The sequence below is a fragment of the Rhinoderma darwinii genome, chromosome 5 (genome assembly GCF_050947455.1).
Source record: "Rhinoderma darwinii isolate aRhiDar2 chromosome 5, aRhiDar2.hap1, whole genome shotgun sequence".
Classification (NCBI taxonomy): Eukaryota; Metazoa; Chordata; class Amphibia; order Anura; family Rhinodermatidae; genus Rhinoderma; species Rhinoderma darwinii.
Genome location: NC_134691.1, coordinates 152316596 through 152333597, shown reverse-complemented (window position 1 = coordinate 152333597; position 17002 = coordinate 152316596). Strand labels below are relative to the sequence as shown.

The 17002-nt window shown below is 43.5% G+C and overlaps 1 protein-coding gene across 4 annotated transcripts in view; it reads right to left on the bottom strand.

The window, feature by feature from the left end:
• Positions 1-17002, bottom strand: part of LOC142651667 (uncharacterized) — a 306296-nt gene that overhangs the window by 70072 nt on the left and 219222 nt on the right. The gene's annotated exons all lie outside the window — the stretch shown is intronic.

Genomic DNA, 17002 nt, shown 5'->3' with positions numbered 1-17002 from the left:
GGCTTTAAAAATGGGTTAGATAATTTCCTAGAACAAAAAAATATTAACTGCTATGTGTAGAAATTTTTTACTTCCCCTTTCCCATCCCACTTCCCCTTTCCCATCCCTTGGTTGAACTTGATGGACATGTGTCTTTTTTCAACCGTACAAACTATGTAACTATGTAATCTAAGGATTTTGTAAAATTGTCTGTTTTTCGGCTTTTGGGCTGACAAGGAAACCGTAGGGAATTTATACATATTCTGCTTTGTTATTGGAGCCCCTTTGCTTATAAAGGGAGTAATATCAATACCGTTTTGTTTTCAAATGTACAGATTGAACTAATATTCGATTACATTGTTACAGAATATCAAGTATACTGTACAGTATATTGCAGGCACAGCACTACTCCAGCTACTCTCACGTGATCCTTAGCTTCACATTTGCTGTGTGTTGTGTTGCGTCTCTCAGTCTCTCCTTTTTTCGGTTTCTGTCAGTCACAGTGTTAGTGCTGGAAAATGCCAACCTAGTTCTTTAATACATGGCACACTCTAAATTAAGAAGGAAACGGCACTTAAATGTAATTGCACTGCAGGCAATTAAGCTTCTAAAATGTCACATATTATAAAAGCAGCAACGAGTATTTGTTATAACATTTAAGGAGACAAAAAGGCAGCAATATGTCTTGTTGCCTTTATTCCAGCAAGTATGAATTAAAACGCAGGATTACATATTTCTTGACATTATAAGGGCAACGTAAATCATGTACATAAAGCAAATATCATCGCTCATTGCGGGAGACTTCTTAGAATTTGTAATTGGTGAACTTTAAGCTTCCCCTTGTGGTCAACACTCACAACACACCACTGTATATGAGAGTATATCATGCCACATACTGATCTAGGGTAGAAGGACTCAAGAAGTTTACACTTTGATAAAAGGGAGGTTGGTCTATAACACTGCCGACAGTTTTCATGATTTTTTCTTTAAGACCTGTATTTATTGCTTTATTCATCCATCCTGTGGGTTAAGTAATAAATATTACTTAACCCCTTAATGACCGGGCCATTTTGCACGTTAATGACCAAGGATTATTATTTGTTTTTTCACGGTCGCATTCCAAGAGTCGTAACTTTTTTTTTATTCCGTCGACATAGCCGTATAAGGGCTTGTTTTTTGCGGGACGAGTTTTATTTTGTAATTGTACCATTTTTAGATGCTTATAACATATTGATTAACTTTTATTAACTTTATTTTAGGAAAGAATTGAAAATAAGCAGCTATTCCAGCATTAATTTTCACGTTATAAGTTTACGCCGTTTACTATGCAGCGTAAATAACATGTTACCTTTATTCTATGGGTCGGCACGATTACGGGGATACCAAATATGTAGAAGTTTTATGTTTTCCTACGTTTGCACAATAAAAACCCTTTTAGAAAAAAATTACTTGTTTTTGCATCGCCGCATTCCAAGAGACGTAACGTTTTTATTTTTCCGTCGATGTGGCCGTACGTGGGCTTGATTTTTGCGGGCCAATGTGTCGTTTTCATTAGTACTATTTTGGGGTACATAGGACTTATAGATTAATTTTTATTTTATTTTTTATGGGGGGAATGGGAGAAAAGAGAGAATTTTGCCGTTATTTTTTGCGTTTTCTTTGGACGCCGTTCATCCGGCGGTTTAGTTAATGTGTTCATTTTATTGGTCAAGTTGTTACGATCGCGGGGATACCATATATGTGTAGGTGTGATTTGTTTTGACAGTTTTAATAAATAAAACCACTTTTTGGGCCAAAAAAGTAGTTTTATTTGACTTTGACTGTAATTTTTTTATTTATTTTTTTCACAAACTTTATTTAACCGATTGTAATTTTTTTTTTAAGTCCCATCAGGGGACTTCACTATGCGATCTGTTGATCGCATATATAATGCTTTGGTATACCGAAGCATTATTGCCTGTCAGTGTAAGGCCAGATTCACACGAGCGTTGCGTTTTTGCGCGCGCAAACAACGCGGCGTTTTGCGAGCGCAAAAACCATTTGACAGCTGCGTGTGTCATGCGTGTCTGATGCGCGGCTGCGTGATTTTCGCGCAGCCGGCATCATAGAGATGAGGCTTGTCAACGCCCGTCACTGTCCAAGGTGCTGAAAGAGCTAACTCTTTCAGCACCCTCGACAGTGAATGCCGAACACAACAGCGAAAAACCTGTAAAAAAAAAAGATAAAGTTCCTACTTACCGAGAACTTCCCGGCCGTTGCCTTGGTGACGCGTCCTTGGTGACGCGTCCTTGGTGACGCGCCTCTCTTGACATCGGGCCCCACCTCCCTGGATGACGCGGCAGTCCAAGTGACCGCTGCAGCCTGTGATTGGCTGCAGCCTGTGCTTGGCCTGTGATTGGCTGGAGCTGTCACTTGAACTGAAGTGTCATCCCGGGAGGTCGGACTGCAGGAAGGAGACAGGAGTAATCGGTAAGTTAGAACTTCGGTTTTTTTTACAGGTTCATGTGTTTTGGGATCGCAAGTCACTGTCCATGGTGCTGAAACAGTTTAACTCTTTCAGCACCATGCACAGTGAATCTCTCCCGACGTCGCGGACCGGAAACGAGTTTGGCCGAACCCGGTGAAGTTTGCCTCGGTTGTCGGGGTTCGCTCCTCGCAAAGACACTCCGTTTGGATGCTTGGAAACAGAAAAGCACGTGGTGCTTTTCTGTTTTCATTCATCCTTTTCACTGCTGTTGCGCGAATCACGCTCGTCCCACGGAAGTGCTTCCGTGTGGTGCGCGTGATTTTCACGCACCCATTGACTTCAATGGGTGCGTGATGCGCGAAATACGCAGAGTTATTGAACCTGTCGCGCTTTTTGCGCAGCAGACAAACGCTGCGCAAAAAGCATGGACTGTCTGTACTGCGCCATAGACTTGTATTGGTCCATGCGTGCCGCGTGAAAACCACGCGGCCCGCACGGACCGAATACACGCTCGTGTGAATCCCCCCTAAAACTGACAGGCAACCTATTAGGTCATGCCTCTGGCATCGCCTAATAGGCAGATGCTGAAGACAGACCTGGGGTTCTTTGTTAGACCCCCGGCTGTCATGGAAACCCGACGGCGACCCGCGATTTGTTTGCGGGGGTGCCGATCGGGTGACAGAGGGAGCTCCCTCCCTCTGTCAAACACATTAAATGCCGCTGTCACTATTGACAGCGGCATTTAATGGGTTAAACTGCCGGAATCGGCGCGCGCTTCGATTCCGGCAGTTGCAGCAGGAGCCAGGCTGTCTATAACAGCCGTGCTCCTGCCGCTGATCACATGGGTACGCTGTCAGTACCCGCGCGATCACAGGACGGATATATCCGTCCTCCTGCGCGAACTAGCAGCTGCTGAGGACGGATATATCCGTCCTTCGGCGTTAAGGAGTTAAAGGAACACTCAATTTTAATATTTCATAATAAACTCTTCTATAAGCTTTGGGGTATGTTCACACGCACTAATTACGGACGTAATTCAGGCGTTTTACGCGTTGAATTACGCCCGAAATTACGTCTTGAATGCGTTGACAAACATCTGCCCATTGAAAGCAATGGGCTGACGCTTGTTTGTTCACATGAGGCGTAAATTTACGCACCGCTGTCAAATAACGGCGCGTAAATAGACGCCCGCGTCAAAGAAGTGACCTGTCACTTCTTGGGGCGTATTCGGCGCGCCGTAATCCCATTGAAGCCAATGTTATTCTGCTGAAAAGTGTTTCAGGCGTTTGGACGCCCATTGTGCGCGTATTTTGTGGCGTTACGGATGGAATTACGCGTGAAATTACGCCCCGAATATACGCCCCAACCTTCAAAAGCCCTCCCCCAAGGGGTGTTTCCAATGCAGCCATTTTCAAAGGCCATTTTAGGCATTTGGAAGCTAGGTAATAAAAACCAAAGATTTGACTGCTTCAGCATGGCACCCCCCACGTACAGGAGGATGCACATCGACGTGGATGCCCTCATCTCCGAAGTAAGTACCAAATGATAGGCATAATGTTGCTTGGATTGTATTTAAGAGGGGGGGGGGATTTCCTTGTACACTGAAGACACTATGCAGGTGCAACCATGTGTCTAGGCCCTGTTTTCTCATTTTCTGTCATGTGTTTTGTGAATCTGTGTATCTTTACATACATGCCCACAATCTACACATACACAATGCAATGTATGTACTGTTGAACTTGTCTTCTGGAACATGCCATTTGGGTAGCAACAACTGCACATGCAATTGCGCACAGACCTCACAGCGCAGGTGTAGCTGTTTTTAACTAACAAACTGTCCACTCTCTCTGTTTGAGACTCCTCAATGTTAAAGCTGGCCACATTGCTTTCTTGTCGTTTGCTCTGTGTAGGCACATTTTTTCCGCAATTTGTATCTCATTTAGGGCAGATTCACACGAGCGTTGCGTTTTTGCGCGCGCAAACAACGCGGCGTTTTGCGCGTGCAAAAACCATTTGACAGCTGCGTGTGACATCCGTGTCTGAGGCTAGTCGACGGCCGTCACTGTCCAAGGTGCTAAAAGAGCTAACTCTTTCAGCACCCTCGACAGTGAATGTCGAACACAATATCGCAAAACCTGTAGAAAAAAAAGAAAAAGTTCGTACTTACCGAGAACTTCCCAGCCGTTGCCTTGGTGACGCGTCCTTGGTGACGCGCCTCTCGTGACATTGGGCCCCACCTCCCTGGATGACGCGCCAGTCCATGTGACCGCTGCAGCCTCTGCTTGGCCTGTGATTGGCTGGAGCTGTCACTTGGACTGAATTGTCATCCCGGGAGGTCAGACTGGAGGAAGACGCCGGGAGTTATCGGTAAGTCAGAACTTCGTTTTTTTTTCTACAGGCTCATGTATATTGGGATCGGAAGTCACGGTCCATGGTGCTGAAACAGTTTAACTCTTTCAGCACCATGGACAGTGACTATCTCCTAACGTCGCGTACCGATAATTTTTTTGCCGGGTTCGGCCAAAACGAGTTTGGCCGAACCCGGTGAAGTTCGGTACGCTTGTCCGGCTTCGCTCATCGCAAAGACACTCCGTTTGGACGTTCGGAAACAGAAAAGCACGTGGTGCTTTTCTGTTTTCATTCATCCTTTTCACTGCTGTTGCGCAAATCACGCTCGTCCCACGGAAGTGCTTCCGTGTGGTGCGCGTGATTTTCACGCACCCTTTGACTTCAATGGGTGCGTGATGCGCGAAATACGCAGAGTTATTGAACCTGTCGCGCTTTTTGCGCAGCAGACAAACGCTGCGCAAAAAGCACGGACTGTCTGTACTGCCCCATAGACTTGTATTGGTCCATGCGTGCCGCGTGAAAACCACGCGGCCCGCACGGACCGAATACACGCTTGTGTCAATCCCCCCTTATGGTGTGTTGAAGGTGTGCCGCACATGTGCTCTTTATGTGTGATTTTGCAATTTTCACTTGCGGATGGTTGCTGTGTGTTTGGAGCACAGCAATGGGTCCCCACCACAAAATCCCCCCTGGCTTGCATTTCCTTGCATCTCCAACCCCCGCGGGTAGCATTACGCACTGTACTTGATGAAGTAACCACCGTACTTAGATTAGCAGTGAAATTTGTCATGTGATTTTTGGATTCAACCAAAATATTACCATGTGTGTGTTGTTATTTTCTGGCACTGCATAAACTAAGCCATCTGTCAAAGGTAATGCACGTTCCTTACAGTTTGATTTGCCATTTCTGTTTGGTTTTAATTTGCCTTGGTATGTTGTTAAGGTGGAGTCTCGCACCAATCTGTGGAATAAGCAGGTGCCAGGGTATTCCAATCGGGCTCTGAGACAGGACTCCTGGGAGGAGATATGCGTGGCGCTGTACCCCGACTGGGTGAGGCGGCCCAATAAGGAGCAGAGCGAAATTGGTGAGTGTTTGTCATGTGTCCATGTAGGTCAATAGAATCATGATGTTTTGTGTTTATACAGGGAAATGGTGTGTCTCGGCCCAGCAATGTTTTTCTGATGACAGGCGTAAAGGAGCAAGTACATTTTCACATCTAAAATACACACATCTTAGCTGTGTTTGTTTGAACCCACACGTAACTTTATTTATAAACTACAGACCAAGGGTACATTGACTTGAAAGGAATAATGTGATCTTGGGGTCCTGAGTTCCTGTTCCCTATTTGTTGCAGAGAAAGACCTCCAGACCCGCTGGAAAAGTGTCCGGGACAGGTTCATGCGGGACATGAAGAAAGCTGAGAGGAGTGGCTCATCTCCGGCACACGGGTCACAATGCCCGTACCACGAGCAGCTGCTGTTCCTCCTGCCCAACAGGGCACTCCGCCAGTAAGTTTTTCCATCCATTTGTAAACCACTACGTGTTGTTTAATGGTGTATTGCAGTGCATTGGTAGGCATAGTGGTTGAGGGCTAGGTATTGTTCAGCAATTTTAAAAGAAAGGATGAGAGACATGTGTGCTGCACAAATACTTCATATTCTCCTTTAACGTTATCAGATCCTCGGGCAATGTTCGGCCCCCGACGGAGGAGGATACCCCTGCACAACAGGACCAGCAGCTGAGGGACAGGGATCCAACTCCTTCCACCTCTCAGCAGGCACCTGCGGAAGCGGAGCACGAATCGGCATCAGAGGCGGAACCTTGTGCCTTCTCTCCGTCCTCCGAAGTGGGTGATCGAAACCCTGCCCCACCTGCTGCCACCCAGATGCCAGTTGCCAGCCCAACCCCTCTGCCACCCCCCATCCACTCTCCTCCCACACGACACCGATCTCGGAGGACCCTCCGGACAATGTAACGGCAACTGGAAGTTGAGTCCAACGCCATGTCCTTTATCCGGAGGGTCGACGGCGATGACGAGTACGATTTCTTTGGCTACGCCGTTGCATCTCGCTGCCGCCAGTTGCAACGCCATGTTTGCCACTCTTACATGGCCTACACTCTAGCCGCGGGGGCAGCCTTTGAGATCGCAGCCCCACTCCCACCCCTGGAGGAGCTGGTATTCAACCTCCATCGGGCCACTGGCGTGAGGGAGCCATCGGCCACAATGCCCCTGAGCCCACGACCCGTCAGTGTCTCCACCCAGACGGAGACACCACAGCCCCCACCCTCCTCAGCCATTCCCTCTGCTGCATCCCAGGTCATGGAACCTAGGTTCCCTTACCCACCCTCCCAATATTTCCCACCCCATTATCCTGGCCCTTCAAATTATGACTCTCCTCCCCGTTTCACCCAAATGTAGCCCCTTCCCTTGTGTTGTGTACCACTCATGTTATGAGTTCATGTTTTGAAGGATTTTCATGTTCCCAAATTTTGTTGCCATGATTGAAGGAGCATTTGAGGCAATGATGTAATTGCTCAATATGTAACCTAGCTGGAAAGTAAAAGATTTCTATCGTTTTATTGGCTGGAACTTTTTAATATCACAACCCACAACATTGGTATAAACACAAACGGACACATGGAAAAAGCAAGACAACTAACATTATCTTCAGAGTTGACAACACACATATTTGTAGGTGCTCGGATATCTCCACCATTACTGCAGATTGTCACTACCAACAGTTGGCAGGTTCCAGGCGTTTGAACGTGCCTTCCCCCATGCCACATTGCTCCAACACATAGTGTCTCATAAGGGGGGTGGATGTCTGATCCGTATCCCCAATTTTCTTGGCAAAATCCGAAACATGTTCTTTCGACTACTCCGGGATGGGCTGCTGCTCACTGCGGCTGGAATCCTGCCAGGACACTGCACCTTTGGGACTCATGAAGTAGTCAGTGAAGGCATCTCTCACCTGTACTCCACGGTTGGATGGTCTGCCTAAATTCCAGTGGATGTGGGGGTCACGGAAAGCTGTCTGTGTCTCCACCTCCACGTCACCATGCTCCTGATCCCGAACATAGTTGTGAAGAACACAGGCAGCTTTAATGACCCCATCAACTGTGGACGCATCCAACTGAAGTGCACAGGTAAAGACCCTCCACTTACTAACCATGATCCCAAAGGTGCACTCCACGAAGCGTCGTGCCCGGCTCAGCCTCTCATTGAAGACTCTCTTCCAAACATCTAGTCTCCTCCGTGGGTATGGGCGCAGCAAGTTCTGCATCAGTGGAAAAGCCTTATCCGATACCAGAACGAAGGGGACTGGGTGCGTGGTACCAGGAAGAGGTTGGGGAGGAGGTAGAGTTACCTGATCTGTCAGTATGTGTCTCCCTAAATTTGATGTCAGTAGCGCCCGGGAGTCCCCAGTGCTTCCATATGCGCCGACGTCAATAGCAACAAACTTGTACGATGCATCAGCCACCGTCATCAGGACCACTGAAAAATACTTCTTGTAGTTGAAGGAATATGATCCTGACCGAGGTGGCTGCTGCACACGTACGTGCTTACCGTCTACGGCGCCTATGCAATTGGGGAAATTGGCCACAGATTGAAAGCCTGCTGCTACCTGCAACCAAATCTCACGAGTCGGACTGGGCATCGCAATGGGCTGCAAATACTGCCAGATCACCCGGCATGTGCACCTGACAATTCCACTGATGGTGGATTTGCCAGCACGGAATTGCAGGTGCAGGGATGAATAACTCTCCCCTGTTGCAAGAAATGTGGAAAAAAAAGGAAAAAAAACCTAATTAGACAAAACTCCTTACAAGGTACAACAACATGACATTACTCTAGCAAACACATTAGTAAACCACACATGAGTTGCCAGGCCAGTCCTAACCTAAATCCAGCACAATGTGTAAAACAAGCCCTCAAACATATACAAACACACCGCAACGTGATCAGCAGCCTCTCAACAGGTGGAATGGACGTCCGCATAGTGGTATCCTGCCTCGTAAGGTGGGGCCCTAGAATTTCAGCCAGCCTGTCAAAAGCCGGGATTGACATCCGCACAAATGCATAGAACTTTTCTGGAAACCTGTTGAGACAGACACAATATAAAATACATCCTGAGACGCAAAAGGGAACAACATAGAGAACTAATGTTGCGTTACAAAGAGAGTTTTAAAAAGTCAAATACTATAACATAGCATGTGCAACATATACGTCTGATTGATGACAACATGACCCACATGTAGGCACCAGCTGTATTCCACAGAAAAGGACATATCAATGTACGCAGGTTTACATAAATTAGAGGTCAACTAGAGGCCCAACATATGTAGACTCAGAGACAGTGGTGTAAGTGAACAAATTAGGCCTAACTGGATACACATGTGAGGTTGTAATGAGAAACGCTGTCTGCTGCAGCAATTGCAGGCTCATGCAACACACCTGGCCGCACAATTGTACCTCAAACGAGCATTAGCAAGGGAGGTTTGGGGAAATATATCATCTATGTACTGGTATAAAAAACAACGCTAAACAAACTCACCCTCTTAGCTCCTCATAAAGCTGCCCAATGTGTCCCCTTTCAGTGTGCAACACATTTATGGGGTGCACCCAATATCTGCGCCGACTTTCATGTGCCTGGGAAACAAAGTGTGACCATATGGTCCATTAGAATATGCAACAGCGTATATTTTGAACTCATTTGGAACACAATCCATTCTTGCCCCAACCTACCTGGCGAATCCTTCTTCGGCGCATGACGTTCAGCAAAATGTGCATCAACAGGCCCATATGGCGGCGCCGCACTCTTATGCGCCTTTCTCTATGTTGTTCGCCCTGCTGGTCAAGCTGGGATGGCCCTGGTAAGATGCTTGGATTCATTTTCCACCCACAAACAACCAGTAATTGAAAAAGGGAAGTTGGGGATGTGGGTGGTGCATTTTTATAGGCCTGGAATACAAGCACAGCCCCTAGTGGGTTGGATTTAGCCTACACATGGAGCATGCCAAAAAAACCGCTTCGTTTTACGCGCGTAAATTACGCCTGAATTAACGCTGCGTAAACGCGCACAAAAGCGCGCCAAATGACGGCCCGAAAAAAAACCGCACGGAATTACGCCTCGAAGACGACTGAAATTCCAAGGCGGATTCTGGCAATTACGCTCCGTAAATTACGGACGTTTTTTACGCTGTCGTGTGAACATACCCTTGCAGTTTCGTTTTATTCACATTTAATTCTCCACTATAGGTGCTGGAGGAATTTCAGTTGAAGATAAAAATTTTAACAAATCTGCATCTGCTAACAGTTAAAGATGGGCGAATTTCCCGAAATTAGTTTATCTAGTTCTATCGAATTGGCTGTCCAATTCGATTCAGCCCGAATAATTTTTTTGTGAATCAATTACAAGTTGCTCCAATCACAATGTATGGCTCTGTAATGTCTTCTAGGACTATATTCAAATGGAATACAATCCTAGAAGACATCATAAAGTCAAACAGAGCAATCGGGAAACTTGCAATTCCTACTCTAAAATTCCATAATCACCGCCTCTGGTTTTCCGTAGTGACACATCCCTGCCGGTCTCCCGAGATTATGTCGTTTTGTCCCATGTGATTGGCTGCAGTGGTCACATAGGACAAAACAATGTCACCTCAGGAGGCCAGGGTGGATGCATTGCTACGGGAGACCATGGGAATATGGATATTTTATCTCCTCTTCTTCCCCCTTCCTTTTATTAATCTGTAAAATTTTGCCGATTTGTGATCCACAAACCCTAACAGTTTCGGATTTTTCAGAATTAGAAACTTTTGGGAAATTTGCACCAAATTCAATTTTTTAGAATCAATGTGCTCATCTCTATTAACAATGAGCAATTCATGTTTTAATCTTAAAATGTCTGAGGTTTAAATGTTTACTTCTTGATACTCTTGTTTACTCTTGCTACCAACATGTCACTGTGTTAGGCCTGCCATCTAACACAACAAGTTGCCAAATTTGTTCAAAATGAACTTACTTAAAGGGGTTGTCTATCAGGATGGCATACACACACACACACACACACACAAACACAAAAAGTAGAATTAATATTTCTTTAATCAAATCTTGACTATTCTATATGGCTATTTGTAATGCCATTTAAAGATAATCTGTCACTAGTTTAGTAATGCCCTATCTCCTAGCTAATCTAATAGGCACTGTCACACTGATAATGCTAGTGGAAATTGTGTCCCAAAAAGTTTATGATTTTAACAGTTATGAGCTTTTTTTGGAGCTACCTCACAGCCTCTGACACTGTCCTATCAGAATGAAGCTGCTTCACACAGTGTGAGAGACTGAGGTTGGAGGGAAGGGGGATCACTTCAAATAGCCATATCTCCGGCTGTGGACCACTTAGAACAGATTCTAGCTGTGAAACAACAGGAGATATCCCCAGTTGAAAACACAGCCGGGAATGGAAGCTGTGTAATATATGACCACGCTGTGTTGCTGGGCTGGGAAGAGGAGAACTGTATGATGCTGATTGGGCAGCATCAAACAGAAAATATTTAATATTAGAGTGAAAAGAAAGAGTTACCTCCCATTTGGCAAGTACAGACAAATAAGCATATTTCAAAAAAATCCACAGAACTTTGCAAATAATAAATGTTTTTGAAAAAAAAATTACACTGTAGTTATCAGCATCATAGCGTCTATAAGATTAGTTTGGAGATAGCGAATTAATAAACTATTGACAGATCCTCTTTAATTGCCTTCTTTTTCCTTAAATGCATGGTGCTTATTGAAAGAGAAATGAAAAGATGGGAAATTAAAACACAAAATATATTACAAATTTGCCTTATTTTCCATTATGTCATGGTAGGCCATTTATAATAAAGGGGTAAGTGTAAGGGTATGTTCACACGATTAACAAAATACGTCTGAAAATACGGAGCTGTTTTCAAGGGAAAACAGCTCCTGATTTTCAGACGTTTTTTGAGCAACTCGCGTTTTTCGCAGCATTTTCGCAGCGTTTTTACGGCCGTTTTTGGAGCTATTTTCAATAAAGTCTATGAGAAAACGGCTCCAAAAACGTCCCAAGATGTGGCCTGCACTTCTTTTGACGAGCCGTCATTTTACGCGCCGTATTTTGACAGCGACGCGTAAAATGACAGCTCGTCTGCAGAGAACACCCTAATACCCATTGCAAGCAATGGGCAGATGTTTGCCGACGTATTGGTGCCGTCTTTTCAGGCGTAATTCGAGGCGTAAAACGCCTCCATTATGTCTGAAAAGAGGTTGTGTGCATTGACATTGATTAAAGGGGTTATCCAGGACCAAAAATTGCATTGCAATAATATATTTATGTGAAACGAAGTAATTTACTAATATACTTTAATTAAAAATTCTGTACTAAATGGTGCAGTTCAAACCTTGTGAATTGTTCCCGGAAGTCCTGGAGCTTTTCTAATAATGATGACGCTCCAACACTGCCCCACGTGATTGAGGGCTTGCTTCATGTGCTGTTCGAGTACATGACGTCAAGGGGCTGACACATTGCCTATTGCTTGAGTCCCAAGTAGATCATCAGCAAGCGCTTTGCTTGAGACTCCAGCACTGCCCCTGACGTTGATAATTGGTCAATTCACAGGTTTCCTATAGCTAGAGTTCCCGAGCAAAACATCATCCGATTCTCTGCCTGGGCACTACAGCACTTCTGCCAACGTCACTGTCACTGTCCATATATGTACAATGACGTCGGCAGCAGAACTGGTGTCCCTGAGCAGAGCATAAGCTGATGGTCTGCTTGGGAACTCCAGCATAGGAAACCCGTGATGTCGGGTGCAGGGCTGGAGTCCCTGGACAGAGCATCAGCTGATGCTCTGCTCAGAGACTCCAGTAATGGTGCCGACGTTACTGTCCATATATGGACAGTGACGTGGGCAGAAGTGCTGTAGTCCCCAGGCAGAGCATCAGCTGACGCTTTGCTCGAGGAGTCCAGTACTTCTGCCGATGTCATTGTCCATATATGGATATTGACAGTGACGTTGGCAGAAGTGCTGTAGTCCCCAGGCAGTGCATCAGCTGATGCTCCCCTCGGGAACTCCAGTGATAGGAAACCCCTGAATTGACCAAATATGGATGTCGGGAGCAGTGCTTGCGTCCCTAGCAAAGCGCTAGCTGATGCTCTGCTCGGCACTCAAGCAATAGGCAATGTAAGAGTCCCTGCGGTCGTGTTCACGAACAGCACATGAAGCAAGCCCTCAGTCACATGGGGTTGTGTCGGGGCATCATCATTATTAGAAAAGCTCCAGGACTTCCAGGAACAATCCACGCGGTTTGAATTGCACCATTTAGTACAGAATTTTAAATAAAAGTACATTAGTAAGTTACTTAGTTTCACATAATTTTATTATTGAAATGCAATTTTTGGTCCCAGGATAACTGTCATTACAGGAGGCCCCTTTATATAAACAATCTTGAGATGTCTTATCTCTGATTTGCACAAATGTGCTTTGTTAGCTGCAGAATAAAAGTGCGGCTGCCCACAGCTTTCTCAAGTGATATCAGCTGAAAAAGTCTTGATCTGACAGTGGCAAATACAGCAGGAATATTAAACTGTACTGTTGCCTAAGCAAACCTTCTTCTCCAAAGGATCTTTGGTTGTCATATCTTTGCATTATATCTCCTGACATCAGATTTAATCAATCGCCAGGTGAGAGACAACTACTGAGTCTTTGAACACTAGGAAGTCAATCAACAACTCAGTCCTTCAATGTTAATAAATAAATATATATATATATATATATATATATATATATATATATATATATATATATATATATATATATATATATATATATATATATATCTACTTTTTTTTTTTTACTCTGGCTCTGGATGAGTTTTGGAGACCCTAAAACTAGCATATGGGAGCGTTATACACAACTGGGGCTACTTAGCTCTATAGAGCAATTCAATGAAGCCCCCTTTACTAATGCTACCATATGACGGACTGTGCAAAATGCAATGACACAGGGCTATTTGCAATGATAATCTTTTGCATATCTTTCATGATCCCTTTACAGACTTCAGATCTATGTTATTAACTTTTATAGAGAAGTAGAGATAACAGAGTCAGAATAAAACTTTATATTCCTTTTGTGGACAAAAAAATGCATTATGTTAAGCAAACAAGACTAGAATATTTGACCTTTGGAATATTTTTTTTAATTTCAATTCCTCTAAGTGAGTAACAAGTTGTGATTTCCAACCTTGTGATGTCATCAAGCAAGTCTTTGATTTTATTCGCAGTCACAAGTTGCAGAGATTTTGAACTATGATTACTTTGTTTTTTTCTAGATAAAGGGAAAATATTGATTTTCCACATCTTGTGACGATAAGGAAAACTGAAGAAATACTATCACACGATTCTTCCAAATGTATTTTTATTAGTTTCATAATATATTTTTTTACAGTGCTATTATTTTAGACTTATATTGATTCTAGTTTATCATTGTATGGCAAGGATTTATTATATCTCTTTTACTTTCACGCTAGAATATCTTTTAGGTTAGGTTTTTCATATTCAATTCATATGCACAGCACATGGAAAAGCCATTGATACTTTATGACTAATCTTGTACCATCCTCCACACTTCATATTGAATTATAAAACATATCAGGTGAATTGTGTGTTGTATCTTTTATATGACCCATATGAGTATCTTATAATAGGCCACTTGCACATGGCAGTATTTTGGTCAGTAATGTGCTTCAGTATTTGTAAGCCAAAACCAGGATTGTAACATAAAAAAGAGAAAAGTATAATGCACTACTTCTGTATTTTGGACCCACTAATGGTTGTGGTTTACAAATACTGATGAATAATATTCACCACAACACGCACATGTGAAAATGACCTAAGAGACTACGAGTGTTTTATACAGGGAGTGGCTTCTTCTTTGTTGGCTTCTGTGCCTATTACACACCTATGAGTCAGTGAACAATGTGTTAAAGAAGATTGCCCCCTACAACATAAAATTGGCAATATATATATATATATATATATATATATATATATATATATATATATATATATATACAGGGTGGGCCATTTATATGGATACACCTAAATAAAATGGGAATGGTTGGTGATATTAACTTCCTGTTTGTGGCACATTAGTATATGGGAGCGGGGAAACTTTTCAAGCTGGGTATTGACCATGGCGGCCATTTTGAAGTCGGCCATTTTGTATCCAACTTTAGTTTTTTTCAATGGGAAGAGGGTCATGTGACACATCAAACTTATTGAGAATTTCACAAGAAAAACAATGGTGTGCTTGGTTTTAACGTTACTTTATTCTTTCATGAGTTATTTACACGTTTCTGACCACTTATAAAATGTGTTCAAAGTGCTACCCATTGTGTTGGATTGTCAATGCAACCCTCTTCTCCCACTCTTCACACACTGATAGCAACACCGCAGAAGAAATGCTAGCACAGGCTTCCAGTATCCGTAGTTTCAGTTGCTGCACATTTCGTATCTTCACAGCATAGACAATTGCCTTCAGATGACCCCAAAGATAAAAGTCTAAGGGGGTCAGATCGGGAGACCTAGGGGGCCATTCAACTGGCCCACGACGACTAATCCACTTTCCAGGAAACTGTTCATCTAGGAATGCTCGGACCTGACACCCATAATGTGGTGGTGCACCATCTTGCTGGAAAAACTCAGGGAACGTGCCAGCTTCAGTGCATAAAGAGGGAAACACATCATCATGTAGCAATTTCAGATATCCGGTGGCCTTGAGGTTTCCATTGATGAAGAATGGCCCCACTATCTTTGTACCCCATATACCACACCATACCATCAATTTTTGTGTTCCAACAGTCTTGGAGGGATCTATCCAATGTGCGTTAGTGTCAGACCAATAGCTGTGGTTTTGTTTGTTAACTTCACCATTCACATAAAAGTTTGCCTCATCACTGAACAAAATGTTCTGTGTAAACTGAGGGTCCTGTTCCAATTTTTGTTTTGCCCATTCTGCAAATTCAGTGCGCCGATCTTGGTCATCCTCATTGAGATACTGCAGCAGCTGGAGTTGTAAGGGTGCCATTTGTGAGTAGCTAATATCCGCCCAAGGGATGTTCGACTGATGCCACTCTCCAGTGACATGCGGCGAGTGCTACGCTGTGGGCTCTTGCTGAATGAAGCTAGGACAGCCACTGATGTTTCTTCATTAGTGACAGTTTTCATGCGTCCACATTTGGGCAAATCCAACACTGAACCAGTTTCACAAAACTTGGCAAGCAGTTTGCAAACTGTAGCATGGGAGATGGGTGGTCTCGTAGGGTGTCTTGCATTGAAATCTGCTGCAATGACCCGGGTACTGCGTTCACCAGACATCAACACAATTTCTATCCGCTCCTCACGTGTTAACCTCTGCGACATGTCAATGGCTGTAAACAAAGAGAAGCTTGTAAATAACTCATGAAAGAATAAAGTAACATTAAAACCAAGCACACCATTGTTTTTCTTGTGAAATTCTCGATAAGTTTGATGTGTCACATGACCCTCTTCCCATTGAAAAAACTAAAGTTGGATACAAAATGGCCAACTTCAAAATGGCCAACACCCAGCTTGAAAAGTTTCCCCCCTCCCATATACTAATGTGCCACAAACAGGAAGTTAATATCACCAACCATTCCCATTTTATTTAGGTGTATCCATATAAATGGCCCACCCTGTATATATATATATATATATATATATATATATATATATATATATATATATATATATATATATATTAGAGCTTAGAGAACTATATAAGATTTGGTTCAGTATTATGCTTGTTTTACTTACAGACATATTGGCTTTTTTCAAATTTGTTATGGCGGGCATTTTTGCAAAAGTGGTACCAAAAACTGCAGCTATACTGGTTGTCATTTTTAATTATTGCTCAAAATTGATAGTAAAATTGTGGGATCTGGGTACACCATATGCTACCTAAAGAAAGTAACCCCGAAACAGTGTGAAATATATAGCATGTGTAAACTATATAACACTAATTATAAGGTTTTTCAAGATGATTTTTGTTTTTTAATTTGTCACAATGTAAAGGATACAAATAACAATGTAAGCATCAAGGGAGTGTCTGCTTTATTACACAAATGTTCCCCAACAATAAGCTGAATACAGGGTGCACCACTG